Consider the following 27327-nt stretch of genomic DNA (forward strand, 5'->3'; position numbering starts at 1 on the left):
TGTCTCGTGCAATGACATTTCCGGACATTGACTTTCGCACCTCGTTCGTCATCTTGCGACTCGCGAACATAGATATGTATCGTCGTGCATCCGATGACTCGCGTCAGCAGACCGCCAGGTTGCCAAGCGAATTTATCGTACGACGGCGATCCGCGGTAGCGGGCGTCCGGTGACAGAGGGGAGGTCGACGGGAGACGCGTATAGTTCCATCGTTAAGGAGCCAGCCCGGCGGTGGACTGGATAGGGAGATGGTTTAGGGTCCATACATAGAAGGAGCCGGCACCAGCACGTATAAGGACGGAACGTGTGGGGTATTGACTAGCCGGCTGGTCCCGGCAAGGGTTGCGGCTAAGACGGAGAGAGCAACGGGAGGCAGAAACAGGGGGAGGGGGAGGGGGAGAACAGGAATACTCGAAGGGACGGAGAGAGACGCGGTATGAAGGACGGTGAGAGGGAAAAGGACGCGCGAACGGAGCCGCGGAGGTGAGGGACGAGGGACGAGCTCTCTCATTGCTAAAGGTGGTTGCAGGACGATGGGACGGGACGCGAGGGGGGAAGGAGGAGGGAGGGGGAGGGTGGAGGAGTTGGGACGGCAGGGTGGACTACCTAAGACTGATATGGATTGTAGATTATTCTGGACCTCGGGGTGCGGCTTGGCCAAGGGTTAGTATCTCAGAACCCTTGGCGCGCGCTCACCCCCGCCTCCCTCTTCTTCTCTGCCTCCGGAGCTCTCGTACTCGACCCGCGTTACCAAACCTCTCTCAAGCGTCCACCCGTTCTCCCCAACCGCCCTCCTCTACCCCTGCAGCCCACGCTTCCTGACCGGCTCCTCGCACTCCTCCTCGCGGTTCCTTCTCGCGGAGAAGTTCGTCCGTTCCGACTAGGCGGCTAGGCCTGCGGCCGATTACATGCCTTCCCGTAATCCGATGTTGCGCGAATTTCCCCCCTTCTTCCCTCCCTCCGTCTCGCGGACCAATTCCCTCTGTGTTCCCGAAGACTTGAAACCAGGAGAATCTTCCGACGGCGGAGAGAATTCGCAATAATCACCAGCCGCATAATCGCGGCGTGTCGATTATATTATTTCGCGCTACGCGAAATCTTCGGAAGTTCGATTCACTCTTGTAAGAGACATCGTCCCGCAAATGATAGAACGCAAAAGGAGTATTTAATAGTATTTGATTAACTAAGATATATTCCATCGATATTTCTAATGAAAATATTTCTCGCCTTCTTCGAATCTTCTTCTGTGACATTCTTGTGACGAAAATTTATTATATCCATTGTCAACAGTTGCTGTTTATATCCTTCTTCTTTACTAGATATTGTAGACATCGAAATTTTAAACACTATCTATGAAGATTCATTCCAAGGTTCAACTCTGTCTCTCGTTTAACTGACCGTCTTCGAGTAGCGTATTGTATCATTTCATGTCCGTGTCAAATTAATCAAATCTTTTAATTTTTTATTTTATTTTATTTGTAAATATTCTTCTTATTATTTTAGTCTATTTAAACATATCACTCTAATGACAAGTTAGGTTGCTAATCGCATTTCCAAAAATATTTTTATATCACTATATATATTATATTAAAATATAATAATTTAAATAAAAATCTCTAAGAACATATAAATCAAGTTCACTGTTTATCATAAGAGAAAAAAAGATATAGGAAAATCGTACTTTATGCTTTAAATAAAATTTTAATAAAAATGCATATATATAAAATAAAAAAATATATGACATATCTGTACTACATATAATAATAATTATATAAAGAATATTTCTCAAATACTTTTACAATATAAAATTAATAAAAGAGTATTGTGCAATTCTCAGTTTATCTTTTTTCTTTATCCTTGTCATAGAAAGATATCAACTTGTACTTATATTTTTTTATTGACGGTTAATTACTGATTGACAAAAGATGAAACAAAAGATGAAAATATGGGTGCAAAACACAGCTAATCATGATCATACTCATTCTCAATACTGATCATACTCAATACTGATTTCCCTCGCTGATCGAGCATCGCGCTTCTGTTTCTTCCGCCTCCTTCCCATCTCTCTCTCTCTCTTTTCGCTCCTGTTGATCTTGCAAGGTAGCGGTGCGTTGTTAATGACTGTTAATGACAGTTGTTACGACTCGGCGACTATTAGTTTCTCGTGTACCTGGTACGCCACGGCACACGCTCGGTAATTACGTATACGTTCCATCGACCGCCGCCGTGGGTTCTGCAACGTAAAACTACCACGGAGTGCCGCCTTTGGGAAACGGTGATCTTGTTTGAGTCATACGCATTGTTAAAGGCAACGTTTGTGCAACAATCGCGGTTTCCGGTGATACTATGTCGGTTAACGAAGATTCGATCAATATCTTCAATTTTTATTCTTCAATTAATTTAACATTTTGTTTTATATACTTTTATGTCTGATAATTAATTTCATTCTTTTAATCTTTTCTTTTATGTTAATTTAACTTTGACTTTAATTTTCCACATTGCGGTAATAATTATTGTACCAAATTTTATTGAACAAAATTAATATAATAGAATCGATTGTATTGAATTTTACCATGGAATTTTACCATACGAAGAATCATTATAATTATATAATATTTGCAGAAATTGCTATTATTCGAAAGAGAAAACAGAATTTCATCGATAATTTATAACAATAAATCATCAATAAAATATGAAACATTTCGTACAATTCAGAATAATATTTCTGTAAAAAATTCCATCTGTATCTGTGCTCGACAAATGTGCAAATGACTCGATGCGAGTCCTCACTCGTCATCATAATAAAAGTCCAATCGAATCATCGATCCTTCGCTTTCATCTCGATCGATTTCATCGATTGAGCCACGACGATGGGAAATAATCGCGATGACAACGAGCGGTCCGGGAACGGAACAGTCCTGGCGAGGTGATGGTTGTCGCCTGTGCTACACCGACAGACCCGGACCCTACTTCCAACATCGTTCTCACTCTCACGGGGCAATCTTTCACATTCTACGCATACTTGCGCCCACCCGAGTTATTCCGTCGGATAGGTAGTATAACCGAGGCGAGTCCCAAGCCCGCGCGCATTCGAGCCGCATCGTAGGAGCCTTGGCAGTTTCGCGGAAGCAACAAGCTGTTTATGGCTGCTCCTTGCGCTCCTCTCGGTTCTCTCCTAACTCACCCTCCCTCCCGCCCGTTCACTACTATATCCTCCTCCCTTCTCCCCCGGCCCGCCGGCGCTCTCGACGCGTCGGCACTATCGGTCCTTACGTACTCGTATCCGTGCTTTCTTCTCTTTACAAAAGGGTAGTATGTAGTTCACGGGGGGGGGGGAGGAAGAAAGAGAGAGAGAGAGAGAGAGAGAGAAAGTGAGAGGGTAGAAAAGGCAAGAAAGAGATGGAGACGCTCGGGAAACCCTCCTGGGAGCAACCATCGGCGCGAAGAGCGTGCCAAGTGGCTGTTTACATCAATTTTATCGCCGATTTCTGAACCCCGCTGTCAGAACAGATTCCGCACGCTCGCGTTTAGACTATGTCGTAAGATGTATGTTGTTGAGGGACGTCGAGAGTGAGATGATCTCGCCGTGAGACAAAGTTAAGAATTTGCGAAGTATCATCCCAGTCGCGATAGAAGATTTTATCAACAGACGAGTGCGCAATTTATCAAATTCTTCTGCTTGTTTCGTATCGGTCAAGATTAAAATAGGCAAGAGATAAACATCATTAAAAAAAAATAATTACGAGCGGTTTGTAAGAGAAAGTGAGTACCTCACAAGGCTCTCTTTTAGCGATTAATAATTGATAATTTACGATATTTATTTATTTTGCGTCGAGAGACAGAATCGTGTGGGTGGATTAAATTAATAAAATCGAACAAGAATAAATTTCGATGCATTATGTCATATTGCTGCAATATTCGTCCAGAGGACCACGTATAATGTTAAGCCTTACGTGAGTCACGAAGAATAGGACACGTCCACGGCAATGCGTGCAGCAAATAGTCGCGCGAGCCCGTCTTTGCTAACCGGATTATTACGTATAATATTCGGCTTTGAGGGTAAATGCGCGCGATCCGCCATATCAAATGGGTGAGGTACACTAATTGAATTCCTGATGACGCAACCGACAATGCTTTCTTTCCGAACAGTGACCGTAAATCGCATAGCTAGTGACGGAAACAACCGCGAATAACTATATAGGACAAACCGAAGGTAAATCGGTGATAATTGAATCTGCGGCTATTGCCACCTAGTCCGTTATATTCGCGTCTCTTCGGAATCTCATCCCGCTAATTAGAGATCGTTTTTCCCTTTTCTTGTTCGCCGACTATTGTTTTCTGTGGCTACAGAATTTCATGAACACATACTAATTTTGTGCTTGTATATTATGTCATATAATTTATAGATTTTTCAAAAATTATTATATTAGAACTATGTAAATAAACTATATAAATTAAGAGTTAGAATGCTCTTTGCTGTGATCTTTCAATTAGTTACAAACGCACGCACGTATATATGGACGAAATGCATTTGAATGAAGTGATGTGTCATTTTTATTTTAATTTTTAATTCATCTGTCCCCATCCCCTCATAATACTGTCATAATAATACTAATATATATAAAAACGTTTCTTTGATATTATTTAAAATTACATCCTTTCATTACGATCTAGTTTTGAATGTACTCACTTTCAAGAAATCACGAAATGTTTTATCTTTTAGTGGTCTCACAGTTGAACACGATTGTACAATGGTCTTTCTTTCGTGATTTGTCAGTTCTTCGGGATAGATTTCATTTGTGGCATTGCGATACAATGTTGCGGCAATGAATTCAACGGCGGATACAAGGAGCGTTTGACCACCACTTCGTTCGTCCGGATGATGGAAGGACGTGTCCACGGTGGACGAAAGAGCGCATAGTGACGGAGAATCGTGGGAGTGGATGGCGGTGTAAGGGGAGATTGGAACGGACTTAGGTGTGTATGCGCGCATCCTCAAGCCGTTGCATCCCTCTATCCGGGCAATAGCGGCTCCTTACCCCGCGGCTGTACACACCGGTACCGGATAGAGGGTTGCTCGGGAGCCGATCTGGGACGTGTGCTGGGCAGGCGAATACGAAGGTGGTCGTAGCGGGGTGAGAGTCGTAAGACGGCGAGCCGAAGCGGTGAGCGAGGGGTGAGGGGTGCAAGACAGAAAGACGTGCAGATATACATGCGCGCGTACATATAATAGAGAGACAGAGAGGGATGGAGTTGGAAAGATGGCAAGGGATTCGAGGGAGTCGCGGTAAGGGAGGGGAAAAGAGGAAGACGAGAAGGAAGGAACAGAGAGAGAGAAAGAGAGAGAGAGAGAGAGAGAGAGAGAGAGAGAGAGAGAGAGAAAGAGAGAAGATGAGATGGAGAGAGAGAAAGCGCAGAACGAGAAGGATGAAGAGGTGGAGGCCGGTGGTGGTTGAGGGATGTTGGGTTGGTGCACGAGAGGACGTGCGAGGGGGGAGTACCGTTAATTCCCCGATACAATGCTCATATCACCTTCCCCTCTCCCTGACCACCCACCGCCGCCGTTCTCGTCCTCCTTCCTCCCTCTCGCCCCCTCGCCAACTCTACGGCCCCCTGCCAGCCTGCCTGCTTGCTTGCCTGCCTGCCTGCCTGCCTGCTCTGGCTTCGCCTCGCGGACGTTCCTTGTCTTACTGGCAAACTTAATCGATATTTCACAGTTTCTTACCCCCCTCCCCGTCTACGCTGTTCTCCTCCATCTTCCTTTCTCCCTTTCCTGCCTTTATCGCGCCCTCCCGTTCCCGCACGCGCTTCTACCGCGCGCTCTTCGTGTCCGGCCGCAGAGGGTGGGACGAGGAGGGCGAGTTGAGAGAAGAGAGGCATCTTCCTTCCCTCCAATCGCACTTCCGAGAGAGCGGCACGGGGCAGCGGCGCGCCGCGCCACGCCGCGCCGCGCTGGCTGGGCTGGCACACTCTCTCTCTCACTCTCGGTTGCGCGGGTTGCAAATATCTATCTGCATATTGTATTACACGTCACGATAATGTAGACCTCCCCCCTCCGAGTTCTCTTTCTCTATCTCTCGCATCTCGGCCCGGTCGCTCGCGCCTTCTCCTTGCGGGCGCTGATCGCTAACCGCCTCCCAACCACCTCCCTTCTCGTTTTCGGACGGGTATTGTGTGACGCCTTGCAACGGCGGTGCATCGTCCGGCGTCCAACGTCCACAAGAAACGATCCATCCTTCCATTTTTCATGGGCGGCCGCGAGCGCGCCGGTATCTCATTATTGTAATTGGGTGACGCGCGCGTGCCTCGTGGCGCGGCCGCAAAGAAGAAGATCGGTCCGTACCGGGTGCTGTTGTATGCTGATGAGTTAACTTCGTGAAGAGACCGCTCGAATGTTCGTCTCAAGAAAAAGAAAACCTTAGGATTATATAATTTACCGTAACTGTCTTTAAGAAACTATTACGTGCGAACACGGATAGATAGGTCAACGTATAGGCTACGTATTTTCTTTTATGTTAAAATTGATATTAAAATCCGTTTAGACAAGGTAGTATTTTTTTGTACTTTTTGTACTTTATCCTTATACATAATACTATTTTTATTGATACTATCAATAGATGAAGTATTCGACAGAGATATATTCATTTGAGATATATTCATTATACTCTTTGTTGTACCTGTACAAAAATTTTAATTTATTATTTTATATATTGACATACAAATACATATTTATGTATGTATAAATATATATGTACATCTCTAAATAATTTATTTAAATTATGAGTATCGCTTGTAGTGCATACCTTAAAATATTTCATCGCGCTCTTAGCAACCGCGAACGCGTGCAACACTAGATGATCTTATCTTATGCCGCGCGCTTGCATTTGCTTGTGAGTCAGGCGAATACGTTCATTCGGCGATCACTAATTTCTCATTAATGTTTTATGATATTTACAATACAAAATACAGTATAACCCGTTCTACCTACATGCGAGTGTCACGTCAAAAATTATAAGACACCTTGTATATGTAGGTTATAACTTTTCTTATCCTTTTATATATGTAAAGGATTATTATTATATTATTATATTATATTTTTATTATTATATTATTATTATTATTATAAAAAGATATATATCATGGCTTAAAAAAACACCTTCTTACACCATGATATATCTCCTCCTTAATATATCTCCTTATATCATGACATATATAAAAAGACACACACACACACACACACACACACACACACACACACACACACACGCGCGCGCGCGCGCGCTCACTCACACACACACACACACACACACACACACACACACACACACATATCCTTTTCATCTTAACTTTAATTACTAAAATTTGAATACCTTAACTATAAATATATTAAAAATTATGCAAAGATTATGCATAACATATGCATATTTAATGATTGATTAATCCATTATGCGTAACAAATCATAGAATGTCTAGATTCTAAATTCTGATTATACAACTTTCTTACAGTTCATTATTGTACAGTTCTTTATGGCATTATCTGTAATACCGCGTGCTTTGCGAAACCACAAAGTTTACCGATTATATAGACATCCTTTCCCTCCCGTATACATGGCGTGTAGATATTTTTACGGGAACATATTATCGATTACATAAGAACATGATAGACAAAGAGAAAAAATGCAATATATTTATTAATTGATGTATTAATTACTCATTAATTTAATACATATGACCGACGTGTTCTTTTCTATAGTTTTTCTTGATCGCTATGTATCAATTGCTAATTAAAGTTATACAAAAAATTTAATATTAGTATTATTATCAATTTTGCCAATCATTATAATGCGATTGATCTCACGAGATTCATCAAAATCATCGGACATTGCGCTGAGTAATATTTCGGAGATAAGCAACCGGTGAGGACAAGCTGAAGAGTAACAGAAGAGAATGCGAATCGGAAACATCCTTGGTGATATTTGGATATTTAATACGCTTGTACGATTTATCGCTTCTGCATGTTTCAAATTGGCGAACGAACTTTAATTATGAGCATGTATAGCATTGCATAACTTATAATAATATAAGCTACAATATTGTGTGCGTGTTTATTATTATTAAATATAACATAATTTATAATGCAATTAAATTCTTTAACTTTATTCATACCATAAAAAATATTAAACCGCGTGATATACTAATTATTATAATTGTGTATTGTATTTTTGTGTCAAAACTTTGACAAAAGATTTGGCAACTATAAATCTTACTTAATTTCTTTTTTAAAAATTGTATTATTATATTTTAATATTAGACAGAATATCAGAAGAGATCGAAATTCCAGATTTCCCGAGTATCTCCATGGAGCGTTTCGCATGATAGTTCAGTGTCTAGTTTTTTTCTCGATCCAGGAAGAAAGCACGATAGAGTCAATAGCCGCATCTCGTGTAGATATCCCTCGTGAAGGGGAGGGAGATCCGTTACTGTCAAACAGTGGCGGTCGTCGCTGCTGCCTCTGCCCAAGCACCTTGTGCACGTGAATCAATAGCATTAACCCATTCCACCCTATCAAAAGGAGCCGGAGTGGGTGGCTGCTGGTCTGGCGAAGGAGGAGGAGGGCGCAAAGGGGTGGCAATAGTAACAATCCTGAGGTATTTAGCCGCTCGCCCCCAGGACAGCGAGGGAGCCAAGATACCGCTAAGACCGTCCGCGTACTGTGCAGCATCCATCCCATCGCGCACACCCCTTTCTCTTCCTTTCCCTCTCTCTCTCTCTCTCTCTCTCTCTCTCTCTCTCTCTCTCTCTCTCACATATACACGTACACCCTCTTACTCACTATCGCTACCTCCGACACTCTCTTCCTCTTCCGCTTGTTCCTCCACCCGTTCGCGCACTCACCACACTCTCGAATGTATCGTGGTGTATTCTCATACGGACTCGCCTCTCGCCCCGGGAACAAGTGTGGATGCTCGTAAGTGTGTCCATACCGGGTGATCACCCGGAAAGCTGCCAGGCTCGGCGGAGTCCCCAGGTCAACGCTTCCGAATTCGCGGCGATCCGTGGATCCGCATTGTCGAAATCCCGGTCCACCGTATTGTTTTGCGCGATCCCGCTCTATAGCGCCAGGCTGTCCGTTAATAGCAGTCGCCGAGGAGATGATTACGCCGCCCGGCGCTGTACATGGTTGTTATACATAGGGCGTTGAAGATGTGCGGCCGCCGATACATGGCGCAAATGAGGCGACGATGGATCCTCTCGCGGGAAGGTGGTGCGAAGGATACTCTTTCTCTCTCGTTTCTCTCGGACGATCGCGCGGATTTGGGCTAAGCTCCGGGCAGAACGGCTTTCGTTCTTTGCTCGTTCGCTACAAAATGTTACAATACTCGGCAACCTAGCAACTTACACCTCTGTCAATATCTTTTGTCATAATGTATTTAGTGTATTTTATTTATTTATTGCTTATAAATTTTACAAATTAAGTATTTTCCACAATCCAGACGTTCTAAGTGATTGTTACTCTTCGCTATTTTGTATGTTTATTTCACATTTAAAGTTAGTTTATATTAATTAACAGATATTTAAGGAGATTCTTAAAAATTGGAGAAAATAATATATTATTTTTTTTCTCTCGTTATTTTAGGAAGTGTTGCAAGATAATTACTTGTCATGGCGTGTATATTTTTGAAACGTCATCAGAATATTTTTTCTCGTCTCGTTATCTTAATTACGATTGCAATTGTGACTAATATTTGCGTGTTACGAATCATACTGGATATACTGAATGTCGAGAAGCTATTTAACATATAATATATATTTGATATGAGACGTAGAGAAAGAACTGGGATACCAAACAGCATTGAGTTTTGAGTTGAGAATAGGAAAGTAGCGCATGTCGAGGCACTTCGTTAAATATTCATCAAGAAATTATTGTACAGAGCTGATCGAGTTAAATCTTATTTCTAATCGATATTTTCGCCTTATCTTATCCACACCGCTGCGGTGGCGCACGTTATTTGATTTGCTGATACGGAAATACGCTTGTCGCCTGGTTCCAACGCAATTCGCTCCTTCAGGCAGGACCGTTTTGCGACTTTATTTAATATGCGTATTTTACGCTTCCGTATTTTCGCGATCTAATTCTACGTACGTCTACCACAAAGCGTAAAGAAGAAGACCGAATTCGAATCAGTCTGTCTATAGATAGACACTTCATCGGAATATGTTACTTTCAGACAGTAATTGCATTAAAAAATATCGAACGATTACGAATGTCGCACAGTTATATCTTTTTTCCTTCTTTTTGAATACGACAAATATTCTATTTCAACACACATAATCGCAAATCATTCCACGTATACTCATTTGACTCTAATTCACATTACTCCTACGGAAAGTGACACTAGCATGGCGATCTATCTGGCGCGGTATCTGGTCTTTTTACGTACGTGTTGATGCGTGGTAAAACGCAAGACAAATGACGAAAGCACGTATTTCAGCAGAATACACCAGGATATACGTGTCAATGCGTCTCAACGCGTACATGGAAGCCGAGGATAATATTGCGAGTAATATTATCGTGTATGATATCGGCGAACGGCGGCAACTTGGCTGCCGTTATGAGCAGCGCTATTCGCCTTCGGATTTAACCGGAGGCCCTCCTTGTTCCAGGGAAGTGGAGCCCAGCGGTGCCCAGTAGAGCGCGGTAAAGCGCGCCGTTCGGCTACAACTAACCACTCGAGTATGACATAAATCTTCGCTCCTTCCTTTTTTCCTCTCGTCGCGTTTATGGTACACGTCCCGTAAGAGTATGCCCCTCTCGTGGATCTTTCTAACTCTCCGGCTCTAACTCCGCTACATCCCCGCGTACAGGCCGCACGCATACCCTCACCTCGATCCTACATGCGATTACAACACGGCTTCCGACGTGTGAGACCACGAAAAAGCAGACAGTGATGTTTTCCACTTCTGATTCCCGCGAACCAGCGTCTCCCGTTGATTTTATTTGTTATTTACTGGTTCGCCCGAGCTCGGCGAGCTTCTCGAACTTCGTACGAGGACTTAAAGTGTACCCTTCGGCCCGCACCGGTATCCGGAGTTTTCAAGTGTTTTTAGGAAAAGGCAACTTTCTCGTCGTGACACTTTTCTTTGCGTCTTGTGGGCAAGGAATTACACGAGCGCCGTCGTTACTCGAGCTTGTCGTTCGTCGAATGCTCATAAACTACACCTATTTTCTCCTTTCCTCCTTCTTCCCGTACTCCACCAGTCCACCCCCTTACGTTTATAGCAAATCTGTCGCAATGACCTTACGTAAAACGAACTTGCCCGGAATATCGTATTTATCACAATGTTTATGTAAGTCGTTATAAGTATATCAAGTACCACAAATATTTTAATTTAAAAAAATTTTGAAAAATTAAATATTTCAATTTTTTTATAATTTATTAAAATTTATTTATTAATATCTATATAAAATATAGTATGTTCTAGATTGTATAAACATTTTTGAAAATAAAACGGTCTTATATAATTAAACATAACATGAATTGAACATAATATATATATAAAGTAGTATGGATGTAGTGCCATGTTTGATGACGATGTTTAAGACAAAGACGTGGGAAAAGAAGGAAGAAGAAAGAAGGAAGATTTCATTGGTATAACCATCGGAAGGTGAGCAGATGAACGGAGATGAAGGGTAAGACTACCGTGGCCGGTCGATGATGCCGGATGTGGACTGCGGTCTCTGTCATGCATCAGCAATTCACATCTCTTCGGCCTTATTGTCTGTATCAAGGAAATCTTGGGATCTCACGTTGTAAGTTGCCTATGAGCAATACGCATGCTCCTGCAAGTCGACAACTTGTTTTTACGTTTCAACGCGCCTCGTTCGTTCTTGCTATTCTCACACAAGTTAAGATTGTTATTTAAATGATGATCAAAGTTACACACGATCGTGATATTAATTGCTCTTGACAATTGTCGATTCTAATAAATCTCACACGATATTATACTTTTATAATGTAAAGATTTTTCTTTTTAATATAATTTTAATAAAAATTTGCAAAATATTAATTAAAATTCTCATTAATAACCGGACGATATATCTTCATTAATAACCGGACGATATATCCTCATTAATAATCCTCATTAAAACGAACTATGTTATAAGAAAGATTATATAACGTAAAGTTATCAATCTTATTGTAAATTTTTGCTTCTAGAGAAAATTTTCGTTATAATATACGAATAATTAACAAATTGCTCACGTGGATTTTTAAAATCTTTTGCCTCTCGTTCCTTTTGTGTTCTTTTAGACGTGCGGCCGTTCTCGAAGCTTCAAATATACACCGAAACGAATCAACTTTATCGCAATCGCTCCACACTTTTCTGAAGGTGGAGAAGTTTCAGTCGACGCGCGAAGTGCTTTGTTAGGAAATCGAAGTCGGCGGTGAGGTTAATAGTGTGTGTATATACGCTGGGTGTGTAACGCTGGAACGCTACGTGGGGTTCGCGAACGTAATCGAAAGGGGGATGAAATTACACGCGAGCATCGGGACACGACAAACGCTAGCAGTGACATTCGCGTGTGCCCATTGTTGTACTTGTTAAAAATGTAAGCCACTGTCGTGTCTCGACCACCACGTCATCTCGATCGTGATAATGTGCTGCTGATCTTTATATCGATATGGGCAATCGTACGTAAAACACGTTGATCATTTTTGAACAATTTTTCGACCGCGACTATATATAATAACCCGACACACGTAAAACGGATGTGCAGAACAGGATGTGCGACTCGTTACAAGCGGACAAATTATTCGAAAGATAAATTGTCTTAACTTCATAAAGACAAATGAGGCGAACATATCTCTGAGCGTGGAGCAATCCATCTTTTTATTCCAGGATTGGTTTGTATTGATTGTCACATCGTTCTTATTAATGACGTATACCTTGAATTCGGGATTATAATAACATTAAGTATATTAATAATTAAAGTTATATTTAAAAAGAGATAACTGTTAAAGAGAGATTGACAGATTTGAAAATCTGACAGATTTCTCACGCTTTGATTATAGCGAATGATAAATTTTTATACCTGGGTAAAAATAAATATATACAATCTGTATATATATATATATTTTTTATGAATTGCTTTATGGATTGCAGTGCGATTTGTGTTTTAGTTATCATGCATGCAAATCGCGCGTAAAAGCGAGCCATCAAAATCCACGTGTTAAAACAAAATATAACTTCTAGTACAAGACACGTGTATCACTCCTGCTACCTCCCCCTTCCTAGCCACCCTTTTCCGACGCTCACGTAACGCTCACGTGTACCACGCCGTAAGTGTCCGTAACACGCTATTCTACCCGAGCCATAATACAACGCGGAAAAGGTAATAGCACAGGACAAACCTGCACGTGATGCGTTGCTTACGAAATCTCCATCCCTTACTTTCATTCCGTTCTTTGCTCTTCGAGTGGAATCGAGGGATAGTCTCTCACTCTCTCTTTTTTCTCTCTTTCTCTCTTGTGTCTCTGTATGGACTCTGTCTGGATATCTGCGCTTGAGTACGTATGCGTGCGTGAGTTTCCGGGGGATGGAAATCCCTGGTAGGAGCGCGGGGTAGTGTAGAGGCGGCAGGGGGGTCGGCCGAAGGCAGAAATGGGGCGGGCGGCGGATCGGGGGTTCGAAGGAGGCGGCAGGCTGCTTGGCATGAGGAGCGTTCATCAGCCCCGAGGTTTTAAATACGAAGCGAGGAAGGGAACTAAGGAAGAAACCACCCCCGTCTCTACCCTACCAGTGACGGATTGATTAAAAATCTAAGGGGCGAAAATAACATCGGGCGCCTTCGCCGCTCGTTAAATCCCGGACTCGTTCTTCGGGACGATTTCTCGGATGCGAATCTCTCCCTCGCAATATCGCGCGGCGTGTTTCACGTCTTAGATCTTTCCAATTCTTTTTTTTTGCCGCACAATGAAATTGTGGGCCGCAAGATAAAGAGAAATAGAAGGACAACAATTGTCGATTGCTATCTTTCCACGAAGAGTGTTAGTTGGCCTTGCGAGCGTGACGGACGAACACTCGTATGCACGGTGATTATGTTTGTTAATGACTGAGAAAGGTGTCGAAGTCGTTTTGTGAAGAAAAAAGAATACGTAGATCATGGTATGTTTCTACGCAATTTTCATAAATGTATATTCTATATTCAGATTAATTATTCGTCATCGACTATTCACGTCGCTAAAAGATATCGTAATTTGCATTGGGTTCAAGATAGTACGATCAAGTTACTTTGTCACTGGTAAATATCATTGCAGGTCTTAAATGAAATAAAATTAATCTGAATTTAAAATAAAATTAATCGGATAATAAAATTATAGTTACAGTCAATGTGTTTCTATAATGTCTATTTTCAAATTAACACAGAAGTTTAGCATGGAAAATAAATAATACACATAAGCTTGTGCATATAATGTACTTATTATGAAAAAATTTTGTATATATAAAACATTAATTTTAAAAAATATATTCTTTTTAGAGCAAAATATTTAAAATAAGGATAAATAATATAGATGAGAAAGTAATAATTATATATAATTAGTATACCTTATGTTTTCTATATATATCTTCTTTCTTTTCCATTATAGGATATTGTCACGCAGAATAAAGACTATTATTAGAAAATGGATATTTGTAAAACTGAACAATAGTATTATGTTGAGTGTTTTTATGCATCTATATCATACGCATTACGCAAATGTGATACAGAAATCAGAAAACAAACTCACGACGAACTCGTCGGCCCTGAGTCGAGCCAGTCCGTCGTCTTATGCATTGGCTATGTGTAGTTTTAAATAGTCCGTCGAGGGGTGGGCGCCCGGTCGGAGCATGGGGTGCTCTCTCACGCTCTCGCTCTCTCGGCGAATGGGGTTGATGTGGGTGAGGTGGATGAGGTAGTCGAGGACGAAGGGGGTAGAGACAGCAGGGAGAGAGAAAGAAAACGTGCGCGCGGGAGAAAGAGAGAAAGAGAAAGAGAGGACAGGGTCGTGCGAGGAGGCCGACCAGGAGAGAAACGAAGAGAAAAAGCGGGGGAGAGGGGGAGGAAAGACGGGGGATAAAGAGCGGAGAGTAGACGACGAGGGCCGTCGGAGATAAGACGCAAACGAACCCCCTTTCGCGTGTCTCGATCGATAGCTCTACGCGGAAAATTCGAAAGTAAGATGCAATTAAACAGCGAGCGAGGGTAAGCAAGAAAAGGGGTGAGTTTTCCAGCCCCGTAGGCCCTCGCCTCTGCCCCTCTCGCGTCTTACCACTCTCCTTCTTCTCCCCCCGGTACTGCCACCCTGGCAGCCCTTCGACGCTGCTACCCACCCGTCCTCGACCCTCCTCGATCCACCACCTTTCCACCGCGTAACCTTCCTCCGTCCTCCCGTCTTTCTTCCGCCGCGCTTTTCCTTCCACCTCCCTCCGATGGACTTTCGTCTTCTCGTTTTCTCGCGCGCCCGCTTTTCCTCCTCATCGTTGAATCTCTCTTACCTCCTCACCATCCCGAAGACCGTACACGCTCCGGCCGGCGTCGTCGGCCCGAAGGGAAGCAACCCTTTTTCTCAACCCCCTCTAGTATTTATATTGAGCGTCTTAAAGCATCCCCCTACCGTTCCCAACGCTTCTTTCTCTCTTTCCCTCTTTTCTTTTCTTTTTCCATCTCTTCGTCGCCCGTTACAAACCCTCGAGCCGCGTCCACCTTCTTCTCTTTCTTCGTCTCTTCTTCTTCGTTTTCTTCTCATCTATGCGTCTTTTCTGCTTCGTCTCGCACCCACACCGCCACGATGTCAGCACTCTGACGTTTAAATACTCTTTTCGTGGGTGATGGGTATAAGGGAATTGGTAGTCACTATCTTCGGCGAAGAGAGAACTCGGGCAATCTCTGTCTCATTCTCTCTATCTCTTCATCAGCTCTTTCCTTCTTCTTAGACTTCCTCTGTGTGTTTTCGCTCGACTTGCGTCATACTTCTCTTTATCTTCTTCCTACGTTCTCCACTTATCCTCATTTATCTCTTTTTCTCTTTCTCTCTCGCTTCCTCTTTTGTTCTGTGAAAACGTCGACCATGCCGACGTTATCTCTATTCTCTACACAACGGGAATTAGTAAATATTCTTGCGGTCGTGTGATTGTAATGCAAATAGTATGCGATACATCCTTCTCACGGTCAGAAATTCGCGACTTTTCATGGCGTATCATTAAGGACACGCGGCTTCATTTTGGTAACCGCATACTTTTTCTGTGCTGGCTTTTTCTCGTATTTTCAATGCACTGAAAGAAGGAAAATGACGAGAGATACTCGGATTCTTTTCGAAGTTAAACATATCTGTATAAGCAGGTGCCTGAAGATATATAGACAATATCTTGAAACGCTTTCCTTGCCTCTTGTAACTTTTGTCTCATTTTCTCTTATTTTATTTTTAAATCGTATATCTTTGAAATTACTAAAGAAAGATTACGATCGATCAAATATTCTAAATAGTTAATAATTATTTATAATCTAATTCTAAAGTAATGATTAATCGATTAACGATCAAATATATTAAAAATTAAACATTTTTTTTAAGTTTAAATGCGATCCTTAGATGTATATATATATATATATATATATCATTAGGTATTAACCTCTTTCAATAATTAATTTTTAATGATTATGTATATTCGAATCTGATATTAATTATTAAAATTCATTAAGACACGGATAAACTAAATATCAAACTAGAGAGAGTTATTATTTCCTTCATCTTAAAATTCTGAGATGAGAGGAAAAGAAAAAGGCACGCGATAAAATTTCAAAATTGTATCTGACTTCGAATAATGACGATGATACTGCAAACGTGTGGTTTTATTTCGGCGGCTGCTTTTTTCCGGTGTATTTACGGAAATCCTTCTAGTTCTATTCCGTTTCATCGTAACGAAGAGCTTTTCCCGAAGTTAAAAAGTAATGTGCACAGTCTAGAACATATTCACTATGAGTTTTTATTACCGCCCAGTATAACAACGACCATAAGATGCAAACAGCACACTTTGATTCTACCGTATTTTCAACCGTCAGCAGAAATAGTATATTTATTGTACAAATAGAGAATCCTATCTCAAAACCTGTTTAAAAAAAAAGAGAAAAAAATAGATACAATGATACTTGATATATGATGCGTTGTTCTATTAATTTAAAAGTAAAAGGCCTATAATATACTCAGATAAACTAATACATATCATACATATCATACACTCGTTTATTATTAATTTTTTTAAACTAATTCTAAGTCTATGCTATCTACTCGTTTGTGTACCAATACTTTTTAATTAGATATATGATAAAAATAACGTAATTTTATTTTAACACATTTGATTTCAAAAATGTTTACAATATCCTCTCAGAAATGAGTGACAGCCGAAATACAGCTCGCTAAACATAGTTTATTCTTTCTGTGGGTTCTGTGCCTGCATTCCATCGGTTGATGCAAAGATGCAATGTTCGTGAGGGTGCGACGGAGTTGCGACGCGCGTAGCGTCAGGGCTTCGAAGAATCGTAATTTATGAAAGTAATTAAAAAGTGACGGTGCGGAGAGCTTTAAAAACAGGAATACTCTTCGAGTGTATAATACGGGACGGCACACGGTGCGCTCCTTATGCAGACGGAAGCCCGCGACCTTTCTTCTGGAAAAGCGCATATCGTTAAAGACACACGGTTTCATTTAGCCGCGCGGTTCTTCCGCGTCTTAATTTCTCCGTCGTGGTACGCTGGCTGGTAACAACTCGCGAAGTTAAAAAGTCAGTAACGGCGGTGTCTAAGGATAGCCATATTACGCGCGCACTTTTTATTTTCTTTCTTTTTTTCATTGTTGTTATATTCAGACCAAACTTCTCCTGTTTCTTCTCCTGTCTAATAACAGTCGTAATAATTACGAAACAGATGTTATGCAAAAAAAGAAAAAGTAATAAATCCATATAGAGAGAAAAATGTAATATTATCGGATTTGATATATTTTTTATCGTCTGAATAGACAATTAAGCTCTCTGTTTAATGTCTCGTACATACTGATGAATTTTGTATCGAAATCAATATTGGAGTTATTTGATATACGTTTAAATATTAATAATATTCATAATAAAATATACAACTATCTACTATAAATTATATGCAACATTCTTATGCTCGTTATAATCTGAAAAATTTTGGAAAGGACCATTTCTTCCCAAAAGAGATTCGATAGTAAGACTTTTAACATACCTGTTGGTCAAGATATAATTCAAATATACTTTACCTTATAAGTATGGAAAAAAAGTTTTTTTCATTTGTCATCAAGAACTATATAATAATTTTCAATATTTTGAGTTTAACAAATGGTAAGATCCTATAGGATTGTCTTTTTAAATTATGTGCGCCTAAAAATTCATTTGATTTTAATTATTAAAATTTATTAAAGCATAGATTAAATAAATGAAATCTAAAACTAATTATTATTTTCTGCATTTCAATATCCAGAGATGAGAGGAAGGAGGGATAAAAAAGAATAATTCTATAAGAAATCACTACAAAATTTGACTTTGATAATCACCTCAAAGATTTAACCTTCGCTTAAAGCAATGCATATATAAAGGTAAATTTACACCAGATTTCATAGGTTTGTTCCATCACACTGCAGAGATTTTATCTCCTGTTCTTATTGCGATACAACGATATGCCGTCGTTACACGCGGAATGTTCGCGATCGTTAAAGGACCGTTGCCCGGTCCATTGGGCAACACGACTGGTGCAATGAAGTCGTAATTATGAGGCGAGTGCAGAGTAAATATTCGTGAGACCTGGTCACTTCTTTAACAGACAATAGCGTAGCTATTTTACAAGGACCAAGTCTTCCATGGCGAGGTGCATATCATTAAAGACACACGACTTCATTGCGCCGGCTTGCTTCGCTCGAGACTTAATTTCTTCGCCGAGTAGAACCGACCGGATAATAGCAGACCCTTCGTAAAGTTCACAAACGTGAGTATACATCGTGACGGCGACATTCGCGCACAAAGATACTGAATGATGTTCTTTTACGCTTTTTATCGCGGCTTGGAGAACTGCCAAAGTTAGTAGACATCGCGCAGTTGTAATTATAAAATATGCACGAGATGAATGCTCGCTGGGCCGCGGAAACCGTGGTAAAGCAATATGTCTTGTTATAACCTTTTTGCAAACGCTTGAGACTCTTTCTCGAAGCCATTGTATTTTTCTTACGAGTGTGTTTGTCATTTCGCTAATCATATCTAGATAAGTTTCATTTTTATAAAAGCGCAAAAAATATGGAAACATATTAAGAGCGTGAAACAATTACGTTGAGGCGTTGAAAGTGTAAAAAATTCTAAAAGCGAATAAAAATAATAAAGACTGTCGCACGCGAGAGGAATATAAATTAATATATATAAATTAAAAGTAATACAAAGAATATGGTGCAAGGATAATCTGTATAAGCAATTTAGACATGTATCATAAATCATAATTCGGAGAGATTGCTTGAAGAAATGTGACAGAAATGTTTATCATCCAGCAACAAGATGGAACTGTCCGATAATATTCCTTAATCGGTCATTTGCCAGCGCGTCTACCTCCATAATTCCTAAAAACCGTGATTATATTCTTATGTTTCATTTTCTCCTAAAATTTCGATTCCGCCGGCGGAGAGAGTAGACTGGATAATGAGAAATTTCGCCCGGTTCAGAAGCACGCGAGTTCACGTAGAGTTCGTGCACGAAGATACTAATACTTTTTTCTATTTTTCACGACCGTCCCGAACGAACTTCGCCCAGAGACTCCGCAGTGCGCGCCGACGATATACCGCGGTTGGAATAGTAATTACAGGGGATGTATGTATGAGAGGCGAATACATACATATTCGCGCGGTCCGAACCGACGCGAAGGTGCGCGTGATAGACTCGGATAATCCAGGACAAGTATGATCGATGCAGGAAATAAGGAGCCATCGGGTTTTACGACATCCTGCGGCGGCGCGCGGTTTCCTGCTCGCAACACTAAAGAGAGGACGCGGAGCGGGCGGGCGGGCGGACGGGCGGGGAGAAGTGACGGGAGAGAGTAAATTCTTCGTAGCACGTTTCTCCGCCACCAAAAGGATTCCTGAAACATTTTTTTTCAGGCCGGATCACCTACCGTCTCTCCTCGTGCGTACGTCACGCCGTCGCTTCCTCTTCCTCGCGCTGCGAGAGAAGTAACGCGGTATGCGTAAACGTGGTAGCTCCACGTTACCCGGTACTCGTGATTTATTCATTCTACATACATAATCGTTCACCCATAAAACGAAACGGCAGCAGATACCTTCTGCTCGGTTGCGTACGTACGAGCGACCGGTTAGGTATCCGAGGCAAATCCGCGCGGGCTCCTCTCGTGATTTATATTTATAGCGCCGTAACTGCGCGTATTCTTTCGTTTTACTCCACGCATAATTAGCTCGGGACCGCGACCGCCCCCCTCGTACCCCGACTATTTCGCATTTCGTAGGAGAAAAATCGCGATCATGCTCCGGCGATCGCGCGAACGAGAGACGCGATTGACCTTTCCCTCCTCGCGCACAACGACGAATTGAAATTACCCGGTATAATTTGGGTGAGTACCTCATTCGCGATACGATGTATAAAGCAATCGAAGAAAAGCATACTCCACGACGAGACCGTGATTTCCCATTTGTCTCGAATAAACAGCGGGATGATTTTGTAGCGGCGAGAAATTATCTTGTTCCACGCTCCTCATCGAGAAATTATCTTGTTTCCAGTCGGTTCCAGGAGGATACCGCGAAAGAATCATCTTTCTATCGTTTAATTGTCGATCGTTAAGGTTCGCGCGGCATTTTGCCGTGATCCACGACCAGTGTGCAACAATCCGTTTGACGCGGGCCGGTCCCACATTCGCCGTGGCACGATAGCTCGCCCTCTCTCTCTCCCTCGCCCGCGCGCGAGCGAATCGACACAAGAAAACGAAATGCGATCGCGGGAGACCGCTCCCACATCAATCATCTTTCACAGTTTCGTGGTAGAAAGGATCGGTTGCGGAGCAAATCGTTCCATTGGGGGTCAGTCCCGGTTGCGCAACGAGTCAACGTCGGGCCGTGCGCGGGCGAGCGCGCGGGCTGAGACAGCGGGACCCGAACGGAGGAGAGGAATACACCGCGCACCGCGTGTAACTGCTCTTGTTGACTTAACGGATCAATTTGATGCAAATCACTCGTTTGCGATATACACTCTCCCGTCGGCGGCGCGCGGGGTTATCCGCCGTAATGCCAGCCGCGCGCGTTCTCTCTCGTGCTCGTCGTCCTCCATCCTCCGCCGCTCGTCGTGATAAACGTCGTGTCCGTAGCGGCGCAGCATTTGGAAATTAGCGAGCGGGTCAATTACGGGCCAGCGGGAACGACGGAGGTGCAGACAGGGGGTGGACGGGCTCGGGGGAGAAGGCGGGGGAAGGGTCGAAGGATTGCGCGAACTGGAAGACTCGCGCGGGTCACGGGGTGACTGTGGGAATCCTCGTTGACGCGTCTCGATCGTTTACCGCGGTTACGTGCGCCCGCGAGATCCCACCTTTTCGCTTCCCTTCGCGTTGCGAAAGGACGGACTCGTTCTATCGACACCGGCCTTTGTGTTCGATCCCCCGAAGCCGACATGCCGACATCGCTCACGAGATATCTTGTCTCGGTGACGCGTGGCTCGCGTGCCGCCCGTGATATTTGGAGCACCATTGTCTTCCGTCTTAATTTACGCGTGCAATTATGTCAGTAAAATAAATCAATGATAATCGAGAAGCTTAAGAGACGGATGGTACCAGATTTATTGGCAATATTTCTTATTTCCTATACATCTCGATTAAAAGCTCATTCAGTTGCGAGGGTCTTATGCTAATAACAACTCGTTACATTTTTCGACGAGTTGCTAAAATTAAGAATCTATTTACGTCTATCGCGTTTCATTTTTCGCGACATTCCTGTTTGCCGAAGCCCTGTCGTCGCGTGAGTGTATAGGCACGGCCTTTTTATGCTTTACATTCGTACCAGTCCTCGACTGTTGCTCGCGCTTCGTTCCCGGTGCGCCTCGAATTTCCTTCCCCTTGATATTGTGCGCTAGAATAAGGAGCGATTGTGAGTGGAATTTCAATTATCTGGCCCCAATTTAACTTTGCTGAAATTTAAAAATTATGTACGACCCTGGCGTTTCTCTCGCTACCGATTGCAGAGTACGTTGCTTCCATTAAAGGGTAATTAAATTACAGTCCGCTATCGATTGCGAGAGAGACCCGGAGAGCCGGTGGGTCATGAGGTGACTATAGAAATCTTCGCGGCGCGCCTCGTCTGTTTATCGCTCGCCCGAGTTAACAATGCGAATGCCTTATACCCTATTTTAATCGACATTACGAATGAAGTGCTTGAAGCAATAACGTGCCGAGGCGTGTTACACGATGTAATACATAACGTAAGATAGCAGAAGTTTGTACTGTCTTAGCAAAACTCTACGTTAAACTTCTTTATAACGTGGCTAAAAAGTAAGACATCAAAATAAAAAAAAAAATGGGATGAACAATACATTCATGATCACAATTTCAAGATAATCATCTTTAAAATAAATAAAGCTTCAGACATCACAAAAAAATTATTTTTTGACATATTAAATCTCAATTATCTTGGAAACCTGACATGTTGAAAAAATTTGATTTGCAAAAATCTGTAATACCTTGTCTGATTCAAAATAATTAAAAAGAAATATTTTTTGTAAATTAATGTTATTAATACGATATCAATTATCAATCTTTAATAACTCCAGGAAAGATTGTCATAACGATATCGTATGCCAATCAGTTAGACGGTCGACGACTATACAATTTACTATCATATTTCAGGAGGGACGCGATATCACACATCAGGACCAGAATCTTCGCGATTAAAGAGCCACGCCAGCCATCGCGAGAGCCCGCGTACAATGTGAATCCGAACGGAATCGCCAGCGAAGTCCACCAAGCCGATCTTGAGTGGCCATGGCGCGGAACAGGCGCTCGATGGAGCGGAACTACCAGTCACCTGCTCGCTTCCGGCACGCCGCTGCGGTCGTCCTCCCGCCGCGCAGCATCTCATCTGACCCCTCTGACTATCTTCTGAATATCTCCGCCATTCTTGTGTGTCCGTCTCTCTCCCATCCGCACTCTCATTTCTTAGTTCCGTCCCGCTTCTCGGTCTGCTCGAGTGCACGTCCGCGCGCACTCCGACCGCGTTGCCGATCGCGTACGCTTGCACGCTGCGCTTTCGTGCGTATATACATACACGGTACAAGGTGTCCCCGGTTTAACTTCCCAATAATCATACTTCTTCAATTAAAATGACATTTTTTTCTCACGACAAGATCAACATAATTTGTAAAAAAAAAATTATTAAAACGTAATTTATTTAAAGAAAAGGCAAAAGAATTTTCATAAATTGGCGAGTTTGCAGTTAGATAACAATAATCCGCTGTTATGTTCAGATAAATTCAAACAGGTTTTATTCTCTTAGAATTTAATTGTCGAGTTTGCTTAATGGAAAATATGCAACGGACAAACGCCATTTTTTTAGATTTATTTATTAAAACCATGGAGATGGGATCAAGACGGATGGAACACCCTGTACCTGTGTAGTATAATACGTATACCTGCATGTTCCTCTGGTGGCCACGCCGTTCTCCTGGGAACGCCGAGCATGACTAAGCGCTACACGGTTGCTTCGAATATCTGGACTGGACGACCGGATCGAGCGATCGTCGGCAGCTGATGGTCGTCGGCCGGTTAATCGGAGCACATTCACACACAGAGAATCACGGGGCTGCAACTGCTCGCGGACTCGAGACGACACGGAGACTCTTACGTCGTTTCTTACGCGCGTTTCAAGCAACGCTGTTTCTCCTGCGCTGAAAGCAATAGGAAGCGGTCGGAAGTTGAGCAACGTATCGCTGTAATCGCCGACATTAACGAGATCTACATTGTGATCTTTTTTTGTGACCCGTTGAGAGTAAAGTTTTCTCTCGAATCGTCCGACTTTGTTATGCGATATTTATTGACTTTGACTTTGTCGTAGTCTACCGACCGACTAATTCAATCGTCGCACGCATCGCGAGACCTTAAGTCACACGATTTGCACGCGGAAATTAGAAGATCGGTAGATCCTGCGTTAATTCAGTTAAAAAGTAACGCACGAAAGTTTACGGTGGCGTTTTCGTAAATTACGTCGGATGTTTGTCTCCCGCTACTCGGGCATCGTCGCCGGAATTATCGCGGCGGGGTAAGAATCCACTGCTGTTTGGCCCCCGGTCTTCAATTAGCGGATTTAAATCGAGGATTTAGAGGGTTGCGGGGAAGGGGTTAAGCTAAGAAATGATCTCGTTTAAAGTTTCGGTCTCGCCGGTACTAATCTGGCGCTGAGGCTTAACGACTAACCTCCGACTTCCCTCCCACCTTTCAACTACCCATGTAAGTGCATACACATATATATATATATATATATACACACGCGAACTCGTGGTAGAAAATCAGGGAGCAGAGCTCGGTGTGCACTTATGATCGGCCGGTCCTTCACGATCCAAACTCTCCCGGAGCCGCTGCCTCCCCCCCTCCCCTCGTCCCCGTCGTCCTCGTTGTCGTCGAGGACGATAAAGTCGATTCATGCAAAGCGATCGCGCGTGCGCTCTTTCGTCGAAGGCGGATAATGACGTCGAACTTTCGAACCTACTGTTATTACCGTTACCGCGGAATGCCTCTCGCGCTCTTATGATTATTACCGAAGAAACGTTTCTCGGATCACCGGCGCGCGCGCTCGCGGGGAACTTTCATGCGAGCACCAAGTACCGCTCGCGTGAGTCTAAGCGCGGAGTGTTCGAGTACATAAAACGGGATGGATGCGTAAGAGGAACTTGAACTATATCCTGCCAACGAGAGATTCAGCGTTGAAAACGCGTTTTTTATTTAATGACATAAAGTACATTGAAAATAATTTGTAACACTTCTCATATCCTTTTTAAATAACGAAAGAATTAAAATACCTTAATTATAAACACAATATCTTATCAATGAGAGATTTCAGTGTTAAAACGCATTTTAATGATGTGAAATATATTGAAAATAATTTGTAACACTTTTTATATCCTTTTTAAATAATAAAAGAATTAAAACACTTCGGTTATAAGCAAAATCCTTTAAAGAAAGGTACTCTTTTCTTATATATATAAATAATTATGACTTTTGCAAACATTTTCGATTATAATAAGCATTGTGAGAACTTTCGTACAAACCAAGTACCGCAAACATAATCTAGGCGTGGAGTACATAAATCGGGATGGATGTGTAAGAGAACTTGAACTATATCTTACCAATGAGAGATTCAGCGTTAAATCTTGGTAAATAACGCGTTTGTTATTTAATAACATAAACTGTATTCAAAATAATTTCATTTTGTGCAACTTCTTATATCTTTTTTAAATGATGAGAGAATTAAAATACCTTTGGTTATAAACAAAATCCTTTAAATAAAATCACTTTTTTTCATATGCATATATTATTATAATTTTTGCAGACATTTTCAATATATTGTAATTAGCATTGTTTATCTATAAAAGAAAATATGTTAAGTATTGCGATTTTTAAGAACTATCGCACGAGAAAGAAGTATCGTATTATTTATTGCGAAAATAAATCTACGCTTCTATCTTATGTTAATCGTGTCGCTATTCATCAGCACGGGAACGCAAAATTCTTGCTTGCTCACGGCTCGATTCGTATTTCTGATTCATGCGCGTCCGCGAGCTCCTCCTCGTTTTACGGGGAAATAACGAGGCGCGAGAACATCGCTATCGTTAGCTTCGACGCTCATTCTTTCCCAGCAACCGCGCTCGGAGCATGACTGCAACATTATCGTCGGGACGTTATATTTTTATAGGCGGGTATCTCGGTGTTCATTCAGAAAATCATGCTTCCAGAAATACACGCCGCGACAGCAATTTCGTTTGGTATCCGCATCGCGCGAGACATGCGACGCGGAGCTGCATCGCGTTCGACTCTCTAAATTAGTGCGGCGTAAATTAACGTCGCATAGGTACGAGCTCATTTCTTCGCGATTCGTCAACGGAAATCTGATACATAAGTAAAACCTCGTCGCCCCGCCATTTATTCGTCTCGTCGCGCATCCCCACGAGAAGACAACAAATGCAATTTGCCTTTCCTAGAATAACCCCGTCGATTTTTCTCCTTCCTGAAACAGGGCGTTTACAAAATGGAGCGTGGAATTGCAGACGGCATAAACGTTTGTCGAATGAGATAAACGCGCGCATAATTATTTCACGTATCCGGTACGCGCGACTGCAAGTGCATCGCGATGCAACGCGGTCGCGAATAAATACTTGATCGCAGTCGCAACGACTGCCAGACATACGTCAATCTCGAGGAAGGTATTCAAAGTACAGTTGTCTCATCACCGAACGAATGCGATTTTAATGATGAATCGACTTTTCCCCGGCAAAAATTTTCAGAAAATGCTAACTAACAAACCGGCAAATACAAAATGTATTACACGTCTAATCAAAATTGCAGGACGAGTGTATCGGGTCATTCCTGCATCATTTATCGCTGCTTATAATATCACACCATGGCAAATGAATCGAGACAGAAAAGAACTACCGATTATCGGAATATCTATTCTATTTAACGTAATAAAACTAACCGCCGAGGTTAGTTTGGTCTTTGTTACAAGTAATGTCGATCAAGGTCCCATATGTCCGAGCTCCGGGAAAACAGAAAAGGCTGAGTAAGTCGACGAGGTTGACTTGACGAGGTTTTCGTTTCGGGCCAGTTTGCGGTGAGTATGTAATGGGATCGAGAAAACACCGGCGAGCGTGAGTATTGGGATCTCGCTCCGTATTTCTGCGTGATGCTTCCCTGCCGGGGAGAGACTAAGGGGCCCATTACACGGCCATAAAACCCATGGGCTAGGCTTCATGCACTGTTATACGCATCCCGTGCAACTGGTAAAAAGAAGGAAGAGGGAAAAGAGAAACGCCACACGTTGTTCTACCCACGACACTCACGCACGCAGCACGAAGGGAATCTACTCGGATGTTAGGGAAAGGAAAAGAATTAAAAAGGGAAAAAGAGCCTGTTACGGTCTCGCTGTGGATGGTCTCCACGGTAAACAACGATGTTACAAATTGGGCGAAATGGCGAAGCTATTTATAAGGCGACTGCCAGCGGATAGTTCATCGATCTCTTTTCTTCGAAACGAAATT

The 27327-nt window shown here is 42.4% G+C and overlaps 1 protein-coding gene and 1 long non-coding RNA gene across 2 annotated transcripts in view; one reads left to right on the forward strand and one right to left on the reverse strand.

Moving 5' to 3' along the window:
* Positions 1–27327, reverse strand: part of lov (BTB/POZ domain-containing jim lovell protein) — a 145026-nt gene that overhangs the window by 72473 nt on the left and 45226 nt on the right. The window lies entirely within an intron of this gene.
* Positions 1366–27173, forward strand: LOC112552341 (uncharacterized). Its single transcript, XR_016138640.1, has 3 exons — positions 1366–4977; positions 11604–11812; positions 22928–27173. It is a non-coding gene; the product is annotated as an uncharacterized LOC112552341 (long non-coding RNA).

This window comes from Pogonomyrmex barbatus, unplaced genomic scaffold (genome assembly GCF_055798465.1).
Source record: "Pogonomyrmex barbatus isolate J1 unplaced genomic scaffold, ASM5579846v1 scaffold16, whole genome shotgun sequence".
Lineage (NCBI taxonomy): Eukaryota > Metazoa > Arthropoda > Insecta > Hymenoptera > Formicidae > Pogonomyrmex > Pogonomyrmex barbatus.